Source organism: Cervus canadensis, chromosome 4 (assembly GCF_019320065.1).
Source record: "Cervus canadensis isolate Bull #8, Minnesota chromosome 4, ASM1932006v1, whole genome shotgun sequence".
Lineage (NCBI taxonomy): Eukaryota > Metazoa > Chordata > Mammalia > Artiodactyla > Cervidae > Cervus > Cervus canadensis.
Genome location: NC_057389.1, coordinates 10,534,313 through 10,551,268, shown reverse-complemented (window position 1 = coordinate 10,551,268; position 16,956 = coordinate 10,534,313). Strand labels below are relative to the sequence as shown.

General features: G+C 38.2%; 1 long non-coding RNA gene across 1 annotated transcript in view; it reads right to left on the bottom strand.

Moving 5' to 3' along the window:
• Positions 1 to 1,424: 1,424 nt before the first annotated feature.
• LOC122441031 overlaps positions 1,425 to 16,956 on the bottom strand; it is a 71,709-nt gene continuing 56,177 nt past the window's right edge. Inside the window, exon 3 of the long non-coding RNA XR_006269177.1 lies at positions 1,425 to 1,670. This is a non-coding gene — a long non-coding RNA (uncharacterized LOC122441031). The remainder of the gene's footprint in view (positions 1,671 to 16,956) is intronic.

Sequence of the window (16,956 nt, the reverse complement as noted above, 5' to 3'; positions counted from 1 at the left end):
GCTTAGTTTCATTGAGTTAGAACAAGACTGTGGTCCATGTGATCAGATTGGCTAAGTTTCTGTGATTATGTTTTAGTGTGTCTGCCTCTGATGCCTCTCGCAACACACTACCATCTTACTTGGGTTTCTCTTACCTTGAATGTGGGGTATGTCCTCACGGCTCTTCCAGCAAAGCACAGCCACTGCAGATGGTGACTGCAGCCATGAAATTTAAAAGATGCTTACTCCTTGGAAGGAAAGTTATGACCAACCTAGATAGCATATTAAAAAGCAGAGACATTACTTTGCCAACAAAGGTCCATCTGGTCAAGGCTATGGTTTTTCCAGTGGTCATGTATGGCTGTGAGAGTTGGACTGTGAAGAAAGCTGAGCGCTGAAAAATTGATGCTTTTGAACTATGGTATTGGAGAAGACTCTTGATTGAGAGTCCCTTCGACTGCAAGGAGATCCAACCAGTCTATGCCTGAAGGAGCATAATCCGGTGTTCATTGGAAGGACTGAGCTGAAGCTGAAACTCAATCTTTGGGCAAGCTCATGCTGAAGAGGTTGACTTGTTGGAAAAGACCCTGATGCTGGGAGGGGTTGGGGGCAGGAGGAGAAGGAGACGACAGAGGATGAGATGGCTGGATGGCATCACCGACTCAATGGGCATGAGTTTGAGTAAACTCCGGGAATTTGTATTGGACAGGGAGGCCTGGCATGCTGCGATTCATGGGGTCGCAAAGAGTCAGACACGACTGAGCAACTGAACTGAACTGACAGTTTCATTTAGCTAGACAAGGCTGCGGTCCATGTGATCAGTTTGATTAGTTTATTGTGATTGTGGTTTTCATTCTGTCTGCCCTCTGCTGGATAAGCATAAGAGGCTTATGCAATCTCCTGATGGGTGAGACTGACTTAGTAGGAAACTGGGTCTGTTCTGATGGGCAGAGCCATGCTCAGTAAATCTTTAATCCAATTTTCGGTTGATGGGCTGGGCTGTGTTCCCTCCCTTTTGCTTGACTTGAGGCCAAACTCTGGTGGAGGTAATGAAGATAATGGTGACCTCCCTCAAAAGGTCCAGTGCACATTGCTGCACTTGATGCCCCTGACCCTGCAACAGGCCACTGCCGACCCAAGCTTACACTGGAGACTCCTGGACCCTCACAGGCAAGTCTGGGTTAGTCTCTTTTAGGGTCACTGCTTCTTTCTCGTAGGTCCTGGTATGCAAAATGTTTTGTTTGTGGCCTCCAAGAGTCTGTTTCCCCAGTCGTGTGTAAGTTCTGGCAAGTCTATGGTGGGTTAATGGCGACCTCTTCCAAGAGTGCTTATGCCATACCCAGGTCTGCTGCACCAGAACCCTGCCCCTGCAACAGGCCACTGCTGACCCATACCTCCACAGGAGACACTCAAATACTCAAAGGCATGTCTGACTCAGCCTGTAGGGTCTCTTGGTACCCACAAGGTTTTGTTTGAGCCTTCTGAGCACCTCTGGCAGGTATGGGTTTTGATTCTAAATGCAATTTCACCCCTCCTACCATCTTGCTGGGGTTTCTCCTTTGTCCTTGGGCGTGGCATATCTCTTTTTGGTGGGATCCACATTCTCCTGGTGAAGGTTGTTCAGCAACGAACTGTAATTTTGTAGTTCTCGCAGAAGTTGAGTGCAGGTCCTACTCCACCATCTTATATTCCTAGTAGAAAAGAAAAAAAAGATTGGTGAACTTTTATGCATAAATATTGAAACTACCCAACATGAATTGCAAAGAAAACATATTGGAAGATAAAAAGCATCAGTGAACTGTGGAATAACTTCATATGTGAAATTTATATGTGGATTTCAGACAAGAATAGGTTTTGTTAAATAAATAATGGCTGGTTTTTGGGTTTTTTTTTTTTTAATTTTGATAAAAACTAGAAATTCAGAATTCTAGGAAGTTCAAGGAATCTCAAGAACAGGAAATGTAAGTAATCACATCAATGTACATTTCCTAAAACAAGTGATAACAAATTTAATTGCATCTACAGCAACGATAGGTGGCTTCTCAGATGGCGCAATGGTAAACAATCTGTCTGCCAATGCAGGAGACACAAGAGACCCAAGTTTGATCCGAGTCCAGAAGATTCCCTGGAGGAGGAAATAGCAACCCATTCCAGTATTCTTACCTAAAAATCCCATGGACAGAGGAGCCTGGTGGGCTATAGTCTGTGGGGTTGAAAAGTCAGACATGACTGAGTGACTGTGCACACACACACACACACAATAATGACAACAGCAGCGGTTTGTTGTCATGAACAATGAAGCAAATATATCTAAAGTAGTGAAGGCAAAAATAGGTCAACTAGCTCACTCTATACTCAACAAAAATGTGTTTTGAAATTTAAGGCAAAATAAAAACTTACCAAATGTACAAAAACTGAAAGAATTCGTTACCAACAGATATTTGCTATCAGAATTGTTAAGGGGAGTAATCCAGTCAGCATCATTAACAATAAGATCAAAATCCAACATAATTAAATATAAAGCTGACAAATTATAAGAATGTCCTGTACACTGAAAACTGCAAAACAATGCACAAAGAAATTAAAAAAAAAATAATAGGACAGTTATATTGTGTTTAGTGATTGGAAGACTATTGTTATTCCCAAATTGATCTATAAATTAAATGTAATTTCAATTCTCACCAGCAGGCAGTTGAAAATTTTTATCTCATTTAAAAACTCACATGGAAATGAAATTAAAATTAAATAGTCAGAGCAACTTTGAAAAAGGAAAGTAAGCCAGGAAGACTTACACTGCCTGATTTCTATACTGAGCTACTCTTAAAAAAAAAAAAGAAGAAGAAGAAAGATATACATGTGCTTTTAAATTAATACACTAAAGTCAGGACATGTAAAATGTAGGCTCTATTAGTGGTTATCTCTAAGGAGGAGAATATGATTGCAAGAGGACTCAAAAAAGCTTCCATTTTATTAAGAAGGTCTGACTTTTTTAAATAGGAAATTGTGTGTGCACACTATTTGAGTAATTATAAATACACTTGAAGTAAAATACAATGTCTTAAATGCCATTTTTCTTATCATAATTACTTTGATTTGAAACTGTAGTTATTTAGCAAAGATTGGATAAGGTTTCATATTCATTTGACAGTTGAAAAGGAAAAATACTGATGCCAAAACTTCATATTACTGAAGGTATTGAAGATATTGGGTTATTTTTATTTTATTCTGTAAGTCAGAGTCAACATGCTATGGTAGTTTCTTGAACAGATTGGAAAGCATTTCACAAAACTGTACATGAGAGGATTGCAGTTCTAGGTGGTACTGCATGAATATTTTACCAACTGGAAATTCTTGAGAACTCCATTAATGTATTAGCAATATACTGCAAGTTCCTGTAATATAAAAGGGGATGGGGGAGTCAGGAAAGACTTACCCTAAAATCACAAATAACAATTCAAAGGAATGCACTTTTAATTTCAACTGCTCCCTAACTTTTGTTCTGATGAGTACTGATTATTTAAAGTACTTTCAACCATGTTTGATTTTAATGTATGACAAGTGTTTGATTTTGCTATTCATCTTGCTATATAATAACTTTCTGAAGGCCATAAAATGCATCTATTTTAGAGTCTCAAATATCAGTCATAAACTCAAGTTATTAAAACTCAGAGAGATAAAATTTTCTATATAGATTATTATAATACAAAAGGCAAATGGTTCCATAGCCTGGTTGTAAGATAAGCTCTACATTTGGGAACAGGCTTAGAGGCTTTAGCAGCATTGATGCATTTCACATTGCTTCCCACAGAGGAGAAATTGCCATAGTAAACCTCTGGAAAGTAAATGAGACATAGGCTACATCCATGCATTTTAAAAATGCCAAGTTTAAAAGATGTTAAAAGCTGTTCGATTTAATTAATAATGAAGCAAAATCTTTCTTTTTCGTCTATGATTGCAGCCGGTTTCCTTTCTATTTCCTAGGAGAAGTAAAGCCTAGTGTGATATTCTCACTTTAAGGAGAGAAATTATTACAGGTTCATTAATGTCTGCTTCAGAAAAACTCTTAGAGCTTAGTTTTCTCATCTCCACATTTTACAATTTGGAAATTAAAAATACCTTTTCTTCAAAAGGCAATGATTCCCCTTATTTTACCTAATCATTATTCGGAAAACCTTGGCTAGCTCCAAAAGATTGCATCGTTTTCTTGGTTACACGTACAGGTGACTCACCACTCAGTCCTGAAGTACCGGAAAGGATCAGCTGAAGGACTCTAAGAGCTAGTAAACATGCAGATCATAACTCAATGCAGAATAAGGCTTTTATCATTTTTCTTCTGGGAACAGGTTACCAAGGATCCAGAAAAACAACAACAGCAAAAATAAATAAACAGAGTAACAAAAGAGGAAAGGAGTACTGTTTCCGCAAATAATCCTCAGTAGTCAGGACTCTATTGTTCACAGTGAAAAGTATATATTATAGAGGAACATGATATTCTGTGGTTTTGAATGCCATGACCATTTTTTTTTTTTTTTAGATGTTTTAGTTAGATTCCTCTAATGTTGTTGTACCATATATTCTTAGATTCTATGGCAACAGATATTTATGTTCAAGAATGGCATTTGAAAAAAACAATAACAAATACTACAATTAAAGATGTTTTCAGGTGATGCTGAGAAGTGTGAAATATTACACAAGGCTGGATCAAGCATACAGCCACACCATTGATGAGCTGCCTGACCATCACTGAGATCCTCAGAGCGTTGTCTTTGTTAGAACACAGCCATGCTGCATTAAAGCTGGCATAATGAATAAGGGAATGTGAAAGGTGCTAGGCAGGATGCCCACAACTCAACTGCTAGACACCCTCCTAGCCACTGTACAGTCCCAGCCAGTGAGCTACTGTTAATATGACAGACACACCCTTAAATAAAGTAGGAAAGGGAAACTCATTTCTAAAAGAGAACATAATGGAACTCTGTGCTGTTGTCAAGGTAAAAACCCCATGGCAGTATAAAATAGAAAAGATCTAATTAGAATGTGCAGTCTAACTTCTTACTAACTTAAGATGAAGGTCCCAGGGAGGAAACTTAATCCCTAATTTTAGTCAAAGGGCAAATGTACAATTAAGCTAACACAAATGCTTCAGCCAATCATTTGGGAGAATTCTATTAGCCCTGAACTCCCGAACACTCCACAGCTTAATAAGAAGTTCCAGCTGCACCAAATTGCTGTTTGTCAGACTGAAAAGAGCACAACCCAATGCACTGCTCTGCAGATTCGTCGGCCTGATCAGAATGTGAATATGGAGTATGGCATGCATAGTTGCTGGAACTGAACACACACTGTTTTCTCCTTCATGCATGGAAAATATCTCATTATTCCCAATCCCTAAATTCCCTGCCAGGCACTGCTGGAGCCACCACATATAGTGAGGCTTTGCGACCAAATGAATTTGAAAATAAACAAGTATGTGAAATCACAGGCTTAACTGAAAAAGCTTCCAGAATAAGGAAGTTCATAATTATAGGAATGCTTGTGCCAGGAGCTCTGGTGGCCTGAGTCTCCTTTTGTGTTAGCAGAAAGAGGTATTTCTAATCTACAGAATTGCTGAGAGGTTGACTACTGTCAGTTCACAAAGCTTGCTCAGGTGAATAAGTAGCTTATCCTGCCTGATGCTGAAGCTTGTCTTTTGACTGGTAAGGGTTCACTAGCCCCTCTTCACCTCTTGCAAAGGGCCCTTCAGGAAAAGACAATAATGAGAGAGCTTTGGAAATGAACCTAATTTAAGAAAATGGTCTGGCCTTAGCTAATATGATACACTGCTTCATATCCTCTACTCAACCATTTAAATTTCAACTCAATTGCACTCAATTACATTTATCCAGTACTTTTAACATCCACAATATTAAAGTTGATCTCATCAAGGTTTCTGGGAATGCACGAGAAAGCAAAACAGACTCTACACTCAAACTCCTAGTTTATTCATGAAACTTAAAAGTTCACAAATAAGAATACTTCAAAAGAAGAATATAAAACTACAAATGGTAGAAACAACATGTCAAGATGAATAAAAAGACATCAGACCCGCAATCATGCATATCTGACTCCCCCCTCCAAACTGGACACACCGTACTAAAAAGTTGGTTCCTTGCTCGAAACACGCTACTTTCCCTTGCTTAACATTTGTCACAAAAATCTATCATTTTTCCACATTATCAATGTGAAGGTACCTCTAGAGTTGCACTCATATTTCAGAGACATGGAATTTTAAAAAGTAGTTTTAAAATGTGTCATCATTTGAAGATAATATCATTTACTTAGAAAATCTAAGTGGTGATTACTGACAAACTATAAGAATTGCTCTGGATTTCAAAAAGATGGTAGTTTACAGGTTAATACGCTATGTATTACTGTCAGAATTGTACCTGGAAAAAAAAGTCTAGTTACACAGGCAAGATATTTGTGTTTTTTTTTGGCAAAACTGTCAGGTAGTAACAAACTAATCTTTCCAATGACCATATTAGACAATGGAAGTTATTCAATATTCAACTATTTACCAAGTTTTTGTTGAATGTTTATTCTGTTTTGTTACTTTAGAAGGGCAACAGTAGTTAATTACAATACAATCCAAGAATGAGTTACTGACTCCAAAGGCCAAAGGCCAACTGCTCCTATGCATAGATATATGCTCTGACTAAAATCTACATGAAACCGGTGTGTGTATGTGTGTGTTTCTGTCATTTATAATAGTTTGCATGATACATTTCCTAATCAGGAACTGAAGGAACAAATAAAAAAGAGATGCATTTTTTTCTCATTTAAATTATTCTTGGAAGACTGCTAGAGTGAGATTTTTGTTTTCTTTTTATTTTCTTTGTGATTGGCAAAATTTTGTTACTCAAACTTCAGGTTGTCATATTATTAATTTTAGGCTTCACAAAGATAAAAACAATGATTATCATAAAATTATTGAGTCTTCTATTAATATAGTGGTAAAATAGGCATAGTAGTTATATCACAGGCTTTAGGTATTCTTTAGTGGTTTTTTTGTTTGCTTTCTGGCTGTGGCCTGAGGCATCTGGGATCTTACTTCACTGATGAAGCATCAAATCTGTGCCTCCTATAGTGGAAGCTGAGTCTTAACCACTGGTCCAGGGAAGTATTCACATTAATTTCTAACCTTTTCACACTAATTTCTAAATGGTTTTTGCATTCCTAACTTGACATTTCTAGGCCCTTAGCCAGATATGGTTAAGGGTACAGTCCCTCTGGTCTAGATTTCTCTTCTTGTGCCATCTAGACCATGTCTTCCTTGCCTTTACTTTAAGTACTAAGTTATTGTTACACATGAATCTATGCAAGAATGTTATTTTTTGCAGGGTAATTATTTATTTTTTTTTTAAATTTTTTTTATTATTATTATTTTTTTTTCCAGTGGGTTTTGTCATACATTGATATGAATCAGCCATGGATTTACATGTATTCCCAATCCCGATCCCCCCTCCCACCTCCCTCTCCACCCGATTCCTCTGGGTCTTCCCAGTGCACCAGGCCGGCGCACTTGTCTCATGCATCCCACCTGGGCTGGTGATCTGTTTCACCATAGATAGTATACATGCTGTTCTTTTGAAATATCCCACCCTCACATTCTCCCACAGAGTTCAAAAGTCTGTTCTGTATTTCTGTGTCTCTTTTTCTGTTTTGCATATAGGGTTATCGTTATCACCTTTCTAAATTCCATATATATGTGTTAGTATGCTGTAATGTTCTTTATCTTTCTGGCTTACTTCACTCTGTATAATGGGCTCCAGCTTCATCCATCTCATTAGGACTGGTTCAAATGAATTCTTTTTAATGGCTGAGTAATATTCCATGGTGTATATGTACCACAGCTTCCTTATCCATTCATCTGCTGATGGGCATCTAGGTTGCTTCCATGTCCTGGCTATTATAAACAGTGCTGCGATGAACATTGGGGTGCACGTGTCTCTTTCAGATCTGGTTTCCTCAGTGTGTATGCCCAGAAGTGGGATTGCTGGGTCATATGAAGCATAACATTATTTAAAAATCTTGTGTGCAATCAGGTTTCACATTCTTAATTGTTTTATTTTTGAATCAGGTGAATTTTTAAGAGGACACTGCTTCTCTTTATTACCCTATTGAACACCTGCTATTTTCTATTTTAAGAAAAATATTTGTCTCTTGGTTAACCAGCAGACTTTGGTCTTCAGCTGGCTGCTTCTCAGTTTTGTGTCTCTATTCCAATCCCATATTATGTTTGCACATATATGTGAGGGGTGATGTAGGGAAGAGAGAGGGACATTTTGTCATGGATTTAGTCCATGGATTTAGTATCCTGGTTTCTAGAAGAAAGTAGAAGTAGGTCTAGAATCCATTCACATTGAATGTAAATCTTTGATCTGGCCAGAACTGAAGACACCATAATGTCACATTATTTTTATTATTATTATTATTATTTGTTGTTGTTGTTCAGTCACCAAGTTGTGTTCAACTCTTCAGGACCCCATGGACTGCAGCATGCAAGGCTTCCCTGCCTCTCACCATCTCCCGGAGTATGCCCAAATTCATGTCCATTGAATTGGTGATGCCATCCAACCATCTCATCCTCCATTGCCCTCTTCTTCTGCCTTCCATCTTTCCCAGCATCAAAGGTCTTTTTCAATGAGTCAGTTCTTCACAACAGGAAGCCAAAGTATTAGAGCTTCAGCTTCAGCATCATTCTCTCAAAGAATATTCAGGGTTGACTTCCTTTAAGACTGACTGGTTTGATCTCCTTGCTTTCCAAGGGACTCTCAAGAGTCCACATTATTATACTTAACATTATTATACAGTCTTAGAAGTAAGGGTCAGGTGCTCAGTCAATTTAGTTGTGTCTGACTCTTTGCAATCCTATGAAATGTAGCCCACCAGGTTCCTCTGTTCATGATATTTTCCCAGTAAGAAAACTGGAGTGGGTTGCCATGCCCTCCCCCCGACCCCCACCCCGGGATCTTCCCGACCCAGGGATTGAACCCACCACAACCCAGGGATATCTTCTGCATCCCCTGCATTGCAGGTGGATTTTTTACTTCTGAGCCACTGGGAAAGCCCCAATGGCTAAGATTTGAGGCCAAAGTGAAATTTTCTACTGCTTACTCCTGAATCTAACCTGGTGTTAGATTTGTGGGGTTAGGAATTACTCACCTGGTCATCTGGAAAAATCTCTGCCTGCTTCACAAACCTGGAATCAGAGCTGCCTTATAACTTCTGTGAGGCCTAGACAGATTGCCTTTATGGCAACATTTGACTGCATCAATATAAATGTAAATATACTATGTGTTCATGTGCTCAGTCATGTCCAACTCTTGTGCAGAATCATAAACTATAGCCCACCAGGCTGTTCTGTCCATGGAATTTTCCAAGCAAGAATACTACAGCAGGTTGCCATTTCCTACTCCAGGAAATGTACTGTACTGTGTGTTAAAATATTTCCTTCAGCTTAAAATTTATTATTTTCTTCCAATTTTAAAAGAAGTGAAGACAGTTTTTTTGCGGGCTCCTAGAAGTACTGTATACCCTAGACAATGCAACTACTGTGCTTAATAGATAATTCAGTCCTTCCTGGAAGAACAGAGATTTTCAGAGAAGGTTCTTGTTTTGTGTATTGTTTTCCTTTGTGTGTGTGTGGGGGGGGGGGTGGAGAGGAAACTTTTCATTGATTAACATGGCCCAATGGGTGTCTGGTTCTCATCCTAACATCATAGCTTCTCCTCTGAAAAAAAAAAATATGGCTTCCCTTACAGAGAGGAGAAAGTGAGAGGATTGGAAGGACGAAAAATGCTCATTTCTATACTACATTGCCCTGGTAGACAGAGCGAAGTTCCCCTTCTTTCAAAGGAAAGCTCTGCAGCAATGGGTACGCCTCCCCTCAAAGGTAGGATGGTCTACATTTGACCCTCCCCAGTTCATTGGAAGGACTGATGTTGAAGCTGAAACTCCAACACTTTGGCCACCTGATGTGAATAGCTGACTCATTTGAAAAGAACCTGATGCTGGGAAAGATTGAGGGCAGGAGGAGAAGGGGGACAACAGAGGATGAGATGGTTGGATGGCATCACCAACTCGATGGACATGGGTTTGGGTAAACTCTGGGAGTTGGTGATGGACAGGGAGGCCTGGTGTGCTGTGGTTCACGGGGTCGCAAAGAGTCAGATATGACTGAGCGACTGAGCTGGAACTGGAACTTCTATAGAACACTTTAGACACAGCAGGTTAGACATGGCTATCATTTATGTGAAAATATATGTAAGTCACATTTGATACTTTCAGAGGAATGTGGGGTTTCTGCTTTTTTCTACTTTTAAGAGTGAATGTCTTCCTTCAAATTATTGAATGCTAGTCCCTAACATCATATTTGACACTGTAGTTACTTCAGCTCTCCTGTGAGATTAGTTGTCAAATTATAGAGTCTTTCTTGACCATCTCTAACACCTATATATCTTCATTTTTAAACCCATTAAAATATTTTTCTAATTAATTTATTGTAGATTACAGGTTATTATTTAGTTGCTAAGTTTTGTCCAACTCTTTGTGACCCCATGGACTGTAACCCACCATGTTCCTTTGTCCATAATATTTCACAGGCAAGAATATTGGAGTGAGTTGCCATTTCCTTCTCCAGGGAATCTTCCTGACCCTGGGATCAAACCACATCTCTTGAAATGACAAGCAGATTCTTTGCCACTGAGCCACCTGGGAAGCCCCAAATTGTAAGAACAAGACCAAAAACTCTAATGAATTCTATCAAAGATATCATGTTGTAGGAACAATGTTCACTTCCTTATCATGAGAAAGATATTCTAGATTACAAATCCAAAGTTAGTTGTAAACCAGCCTTCTGGGAGAAACAGTTAGGACCAAAAATTTTCGAAAGGGGGAAAATGAAATGGGATCCCAGTATCAAGATAAAGCCCCTCAAACGAACTTCTTGTTGTCTTAATTATTATCCCTCCAGTATCCCCCTTAAAGAATTGGGAATTCTGGGGAAAACTAGGTGCTATGGTCAAACTGGTAGTGATTTCAAGTTTACAAGGTAACTTAAGGCTGCTTGGATGGCATTGGCCTAGGAACAAACCTGGTCTCATAGCCTAGTAAGGGATTAAACCTACTGCTGGAGGTTAATTAGTTGCACTGTGAAAGGTACAGGAACTTGAGGTAGGAAGTCTGCATCTTTCTGGTCTCTACTTCTATGTCACATTATAAAACAAATACGCCTCAGAAGTTACTCCTGTGTTTTTCATTCAATGAAAGTGAAAGTGAAGTCATTCAGTCGTGTCCGACTCTTGGCAACCCCATAGACTGTAGCCTACCATAGACTGTAGCTTACAGGCTTCTACATCCATGGGATTTTCCAGGCAAAGTGCCAGAGTGGGTTGCCATTTCCTTCTCCAGGGGGATCTTCCCAACCCAGGGATCAAACCCAGGTCTCCTGCACTGCAGGCAGATGCTTTACCCTCTGCGCCACCAGGGAAGCCCAGTGAAAGTCACTCAGTCGTGTCAGACTCTTTGCGACCCCATATACTATACAGTCCATGGGATTCTCCAGGCCACAATACTGGAGTGGATAGCCTTTCCCTCCTCCAGAGGATCTTCCCAACCCAGGAATCGAACCCAGGTCTCCTGCATTGCAGGTGGATTCTTTACCAACTGAGCCACAAGAGAAGTCCTCTTATTCTATAGGCCAATACATATTTTTCTTAATTGTGAATAATTATGCTCAGGCAAAAGCCTCCAATTTTATCTCAGTGTTTTAAAAGACTCAACATTGTCCTGCATTTAATGTACATTTCATTGTCTACATTTAATGTATAGTGTTTTGAAAGTATATTTTTAATTTATTAACTTTTTATTCATTCATTTGAGAAATATTTGTTGAGCACATGTTCCTTGTGAATACCACAGTGAGCAAGACTGAGGACCCCTTCCCTTATGGAATTAATAATGGAAATAACTGAAATGGAAACAACTCCCTACTAATCCCATGTCCTCAGATAGGAAGTGCTGCAGCACTTGGTTTTCTTAACCAGGTACCTACAGAAAATAATAATAATAAAAACAGTTATTAGTCACTTTATATTTTGCTTACAATTTCCCAGTCATAATCTTACTTAATTATTTACCACAACCAGGTAATAAATGCAATACAAATCTCTGAGAAATTAACTAACTTGCCTCAACTCAAGAGTCAGGAATTTCCAATGCACAACTGAGATCCAGGCCCCCTGCTTAATTAATACAATATACTTGGCCTATTCATTTTCACACACAGATGTTTGGACAGCATGGACTCTGCTTTATACATCCATTAAGATTATATTGTAAAGTAATTAGGCTCCAACTAATAAAAATAAATGAAAAAAAAAAACACCAAAAAAAAAAAAAAAGATTATATTGACTGAATCATCAGGTAAACAGCACATGTCATAATATGTAGCTCTAAACAAATTCATTACTGTTTGAGGGAGTCCACTTTCAGTTAGGTTACAAACATTTTAGAAATCATAGAAGAAAGTCAAAGGTACAGACATTAATGGTGAATAAAATGTCCCTGGAGAATTAAAGTGGTAATTTACCTTAAAACAAGTGATTTATATTTCCAAATTACCTTTCTCATTACAAAGAACAATTTGTAAAGGGTTCATTCTATGTAACTCAATGGATCCTAACAGTCAAATAAATAAGAGTGATTTTACTACTGAGATTTCTTTTATATTTCTTTATTGCTCCAATAGCACAAAAATTAGGACTTTTCTTTCAATTAAAATCACTGTCTTTATTCATTGAAAAGTCTCTATTGTTGCTTTGATAAAATGTCAAAATTCAACTTTTTGCCTATTAAAAATAACATTTTAGTCCACAGAATGGCTTGTCTCAAATCAGCAGAAAAAATAATGCCTAAAAACACTACCAGGCTTCCCTGGTGGCTCAGTTGGTAAAGAATGTGTCTGCAATGCAGGAGACCTGGGTTCGATTCTTGGGTCAGGAAGATCCCCTGGAGAAGGAAATGGCAACCCACTCCAGGATTCTTGCCTGGAGAATCCCATGGACAGAGGAGCGTGGCAGGCTACAGTCCATGTGGTCAAAAGAGTCAGACACGACTTGGCAACTAAGCCACCCACCACCAGAAACAGTACCAAAAAACTTCCTTTTTCTTGTTAAGCATTTCAAAATAAAAGCCTCAATTTCAAGTGACTAAATTCTTCAAATTTTAGGCGTGAAAAATATGATCCTATATAACCTAAACCACCACTTACCCTCTGAATTATTGCTCCTAAACATTTAATTGTGACCCAAATAAATGTTCTAACATTTTAGAAGCCATTTTCTTTTGAACGGTAGCAGCAATAAGATTCAGGTAACTGGAGAACACTCACAATAGATGGCTCCTAATTAAATGCTGGTACCCTTGAAACACAAAACCCTTTTGTGTTTAAGCAGCAGGGTGGAAGTTATTTATTAGTCATACACTGTCCATTCTAAAATGAGGAGGTCAGACCATTGCACAGTACACTCACTGTTAAATTTCTGCTTTTTGAAAACAGGTATGTTGAGCATCAGGACAGTGACAAAGAAAACCATTTATAGGTAATCATCAGGAACCTGGCACCAAATGGGTATAAAATAGACATATTTCATCTGTGGAACTTTACCCCTTATTTCCAGCACAGCTCTCGTTGTTAGGATCTCCATGAATATTGTATGATTACTGCTTTTCACACAGTTCAAAGAAGCAACCGTGTGGCATCACGAAAGCGCTTCTGTGAAGAAACTTAGAAAGAATCCCCAAAGGGGAACACCGATAAAGGGACGGATGAGAATAGGTGTTAGAGGGAGACTTGTCTAGAAAAGCTAAGGTCAGATAACCTTTACTCATGTGGCTAGGAAAAAAAAAATGTGTGCATATCAAAAAGCCATTCAAAGTTTCCCTTTACCATTCTTGACATTTTTCATGTAGACATTTAAGCTCACTGAGACTCAATTAAATAAAAAACTCTGAATTTCTCACCTGGCTTCTCATTCAGAGTAATGGAAAAAAAGCCAACCATGTTCATTATTTGCCCTGTCTGATTCATGCCTAGATAAGTCCATGGGAGTGGGTACATACATAAATTCTTTCTAGCCATAGTTATTTATTTAAAAATATATAGTGATAAATAAAAGGATGCCTTTAGTAGTATAAATATATATTTATGCTGTATGGTGAAATTCTTATTCACTTTATAATTCTAATGAGTTCTCTCATGAACAGTTTTAATAAATTGCTTGAAACTCTCACATGTAACTCATATAACAGAAGTGCTTACAAGGTAGCATAATTTTTATGTTAGTTTTTAGTTATTGACCATATTAGAGTCATGACTAACAACTGTCATGATGATTTGAATGCTGACATTTGATTCCTTTAAGTACCATTGATATCAGGAAATATGGGAAATCCCAGAAGAGTTTAGGCATTCAGAGCACCTGGCAACATTTTCCCACAAACAGTAATTCAAGATGAACTTTCTTATATTAATATAGGTTTGTATTCAGACACGACAACCAGGAAATCAATTAAAGATGTATGAGATAACAGAAACCAGTAAGACCACAAAATAAAGTGACTGTTCCTTCTAAAGGAACATACATGAACCCATACAATTATAACTAAATATCTCTATGTGAAATTCAAGTTACAGACAATAGCAGAGGGAGAAGGGAGAGAGCTGTGAAGGGTGTGAGTGGGGCTTCTTAGAAGCCTAAGAAATAAGTAAGATACATATAAGTGAAGAGCAATGGAATCCCACTGGAAGCAAGTCTAAGAGGTGAAAGTGGATTTGCATATTAAAAAAATCCTATTGACTGCAATGATTGGCAATTAGGAGACAGGAAATTCAGGAAATTTTGAGAAACAAGTTCAAAGTTATCCTGAATACTAAACTAAATAGTACAACCTTTCCTGTCAAAATATGAGGTTGTATTGATGTTGCATGTATGTGTATGTAAGAGAACAGCATGAAGAAATTATTGTCTTCAGTTCAGTTCAGTTCAGTTCAGTCACTCAGTCGTGTCCAACTCTTTGCAACCCTATGAACCGCAGCATCCCAGGCCTCCCTGTCCATCACCAACTCCTGGAGTTTACCCAACCTCATGTCCACTGAGTTGGTGATGCCATCCAACCACCTCATCCTCTGTCATCCCCTTTTCCTCCTGTCCTCAATCCCTCCCAGCATCAGGGTCTTTTCAAATGAGTCAGCTCTTCGCATGAGGTGGCCAAAGTATTGGAGTTTCAGCTTCAGCATCAGTCCTTCCAATGAGCACTGAGGACTGATCTCCTTTAGGATGGACTGGTTGGATCTCCTTGCAGTCTAAGGGGCTCTCAAGAGTCTTCTCCAACACCACAGTTCAAAAGCATCAATTTTTCTGTGCTCAGCTTTCTTTATAGTCCAACTGTCACATCCAAATCCATTCTGTTTTGCAGCAATGGACATGACTAAGCAGCTGAGTGGACAGCACATATTAAGAAAGAGGACGATGAAAGACTGTAGGATTAGTCAGTTATATAGAATAATGGAGGTACATGTTATAGATTTTGCTTGCCTGATTTATGAGCCATTTAATCATGAAAACCAAGAAAAGTGAAGTTGCTCAGTCATGTCTGACTCCTTGCAAACCCCAAGGACTGTAGCCTACCAGGCTCCTCGGTCCATGGAAATTTTCCAGGCAAGAGTACTGGAGTGGGTTGCCATTTCCTTCTCCAGGGCATCTTCCTGACCCAGGGATCAAACCCGGGTCTCCCACATTGCAAATCCATCTTTACCCATCTTAGACTCACTTTACCATCTAAGCCACCAGGGAAGCCCATGAAAAAACCAAGAGAAAGCTTTATTCATTTTTTCCAGACCATATCTGCCTTAACATAAGGCAAAACTTCCCCATCCACTGCTAATTCAGAAAATAAATAAATAAACTGGACAAATAAAGGAACATCTAAAAAAGAAATAAACAAATAAGCAAACAAACTAAATAAACATCTGAAAAGCATTAACTGTTAAAGTGATAATGGCAATCTATTATGACATATTGCATAAATCATTTGACCCTAACTTTATCCAATGTCTTTCAGTTAATTACTCAATTACAATACATTTCTTTTTGTTGGAAGGTGGCTGGTTACTCATGCTACTACACAACTGGAATCAAGCAAGATGATTTCAGATACTTTTCTAAGTAAGTGTCTAAGTGCTATAAGGCATCTCTCATAGTTTCGTAATATGTAGTTGCTTTGCTTATCCCCCTTCCAAGGAGAGTTTCATTATGTTCAGGTCACTATACACTTGCTAAATCTTAATCTTTTAGCACCTTCAAGGTTATTTAGTCATATGACTTAATATTTAGCCTGGGCAGGGAAATCCCTACTCTGAAGTTACCAACTTCTTTGAGGCCCAATTGTTTCACCTATAAAATGTATACAATGACCTTGAATCTGACATTTCTTAAAGGCAACAAATGAAGGAAAATATGTAAGGAAGAGTTGGCATACCAAGAATGTAGAGGTAATAAATGAGAAAGATAATATTTATCATTAAATGTGTATATTCATTGAGAGAATATATGGATTTAAATTTCTATTGTGCCACTCATTAATTTCATGACTTTAGTAAGTTATCTGTAAATTATTTCAATCTCATCCTTGGGAAAATATAATGCATTGTTTTCTCTGGTATAAGGTATATTTCAGTAAATAGTATTTCATGTTTGTTGTACATACAATTCAGAAGTAAAATGATTCTATCATTGAATCACTTTTTAATGCTGTCCTTGGCACTCATGTGACCATTAGCCATCATTAGCATTAAAGGGATTTCTTAAGGCATCTTGGAAATACACGCTTAGATAGCAACTTGCTTCCTTTAAACATGATATATAAGCAAAAAT